Source organism: Rhagoletis pomonella, unplaced genomic scaffold, assembly GCF_013731165.1.
Source record: "Rhagoletis pomonella isolate Grant_MI unplaced genomic scaffold, Rhpom_1.0 Rhpom_scaffold_00005, whole genome shotgun sequence".
Lineage (NCBI taxonomy): Eukaryota > Metazoa > Arthropoda > Insecta > Diptera > Tephritidae > Rhagoletis > Rhagoletis pomonella.
Genome location: NW_023458559.1, coordinates 21,708,460 through 21,711,390, shown reverse-complemented (window position 1 = coordinate 21,711,390; position 2,931 = coordinate 21,708,460).

The following is a 2,931-nucleotide window of genomic DNA, read 5'->3' as shown; positions in this document are numbered from 1 at the left end:
TTGCAAATTAAATAAAGTGTTTGTAAACTGATAACAAGTCGGTTAATCAAGCATTTTGTTGCAACCATAAATACACAAAACTGCTGTAATGCTATTCATGAAAACCAGAAGTATATATAAAACTTAATTCACTATGCAAGCCGCTTCTTAAGTTGCTAGCCATTATTTACTAAACCACACACCCAATCGTTTCTTGGAAGGACTATGATCATATTTTATGAATAATGGTGTGGTTACTGCAAACACACGGAGCTAATTTTCGGGCAATTTGGTCTGGAACTACATAGCCTGAATATACGAGAACGAAAACTTTTTTGTACACGATTTTCGTATTTACCTCGTGAAATGAAAATTCGTTCCTATCCAACAACAATGTTTATTAAAGGCAGTGCAAATGATGTTTTTAATAGTGATCGCATCAAAAATAGTTGCTTGACTTTTTTTCTGTTTTCATCCTTCACCGACTTTAAAGGGCCATTCACATACAACTTTCTTCGCTTTGCTTGACAGTTCAAACTTTGACAACAAAGCGTGAAACGCAGAAGGTATGCTACAATAAACGCTTTGACAGCTTTTGCGTTCTCCTCTTCCTCCATATTTTTTATCTGTAAAATAGATAGCAATATAATTGTACGCGATTATGTGGCACCGACCAGCTTTATCGTCTGCACTCTGCACAAACCTTTAGTGTCATTCGCGGCTGCACTCTGAACTAGCCTTAAGTGTCATTCGATTATTTATGTTTTGCATACATACATACATACTTCCATCTTTATATATAATAGGTTCATTCCTTATCTTTTTGGACTAAAATATGAAAAGTGTCAAAATGCCAGAGCGTAAGCAAAATGCGCTCACTAAAAGAGAATAACATGAAAAGTAAAGGGACGCAAAAAACCAAATTTTTAGTCCAAAGAATGGCAACAACAAAACTAACGTCAAATAAGAACAGAAATGTATGTACAAAACACATTCACACAAGCACAAGCACAATAAATACTTGCTATATCAATTATTTTTTGCCTTCTTCCAATTTCAATTCATTTCTTTTACTTTTTAGATTATTCTCACTTTTAGCGTATTCTTTAATTTCCGTTAATTTAAATTCAGTTGAGTTTGACACTTTTCAGGATTTTGCCAGAAAAAATTCTTCTGACTAAATCTGACTCTTACGACTGATGAGAGTCACTCTCACTGACTGTTGCTCTCTCATTTTTGCTGTCATTTCCGAGTTAAGGAACGCTTTTTGGACTAAATCTGACTACTTCGGACTTTTTCTGACTATTTCTGGGAGATAAGGAACGCTCCTAATATTCTTGAACCTGTAAACATCATAAAATCTAACGTTACCAAGTCACGCTATTGTACCGTTTGTAGCCTTCTATAAAAGACGAATTTGCAAATAAATAAGTGCCATTATATTCCCGCTGGTCGGTGTGTACAAACATAATCGGTTTTCAGTTGCTTTTATCGTACAATAATAATATGCATTAATAATAGCAATAAAAATTCCTATTTACCCTATTTTTGTCATTAAATGCATATGCAAGCGCACGAGAAATGATACATGTAGACAGCTGATTGCCAAAGCGGGCAAAAGTTGAGAGTTGCCCAAGATTTTGCTTCGTTTTGCTTTGCTTTGCTTCAAACGTTTTTTATGTGAGCATACTCATGCATATGCCTACATCGATCTTATATGTCAAAGCAAAGAACTATCAAGCAAGGCGAAGAAAGTTGTATGTGAATCAGCCTTAATGGCTCCTCCACACGCGTTTAGTTTCTGGACAAAATGGTTCCACTGCTCCATCAAACCTTTGCACCCGGTGCCATTCACGTATTTAAAAAAAAAAGAACCTCAAAGATTTCATTTACGATAAAATTGTTTCCATACCTGTCATGAGCAAATTCCCCGTGCTATTCCAAATATTGAACAAGCATATATTTTTGCTCATTTGTCACCCTTCTACTGTTGCAGTTTTCCATTTTTAATATGATTTACAACAATTTTTATTTAATCGAGTATTTTAAATAAACAACAATCTAAATATTAACTTTTTTATTTACTTTTTAGCACCGAATATTTGTCGTCGTCAAATTTGCAGGCTTTTAAGCGAAAACTAAGCATTTTTAGCGATGGAAAAAACGCTGGAATCGCCATCAGCTGTTTGAGCCGTCAAAAACAGTTCACTCACTTTATTTTTGCCTGTCGCTATTCAAGTGGATGCAAGCCTATGTATTTAAGTATAAATAATTCAGACGCATAAACTAATAAGTTTATTTTGTTATTATAAGATGTTCTTTTTGATGCACTCAAATTCCAAAAAATTTATATAATCTCTTTAATTTACAAAGTAATTTATAAATTTATTAGGTTCATTCCTTATCCTTTTGGACTAAAATCTGAAAAGTGTCAAAATGCCAGAGCGTAAGCAAATGTGCTCACTAAAAGAGAATAACAGGAAAAGTAAAGGAACGCAGAAAACCAAATATTTAGTCCAAAGAATGGCAACTAACGTCAAATAAGAATGGAAATATATGTACAAAACACATTCACACACAAGTACAAGCACAATAAACACTTACTATATTTGGGGTGTTCACAGTTCGTTCCAAATAGTGTCTCAAAATGTAGACGTCTACATTTTAAGACGTTTTCTAACCGTAAAATCTGTGGTGTTGTTGTTTCCCATACAAAATTGGAAAACGACGTCGTCTACAATTTGTCACACTCAAAGGTATGTTTTTTACGCGTCTACATTTTGCAACCTCGCAGCAGAGTTGCATTATGGCAACACTAATCGCATTTTTTTTATTTATTGGGCACGTTTTCTGTATTTGCATTTAATTTGAGCGCAATTTCTGATGAAAAGAAACAAATCAATGCAAAGAAATAACAAATATTAGGAATTGGTAATTAAGTTAAATAATTAC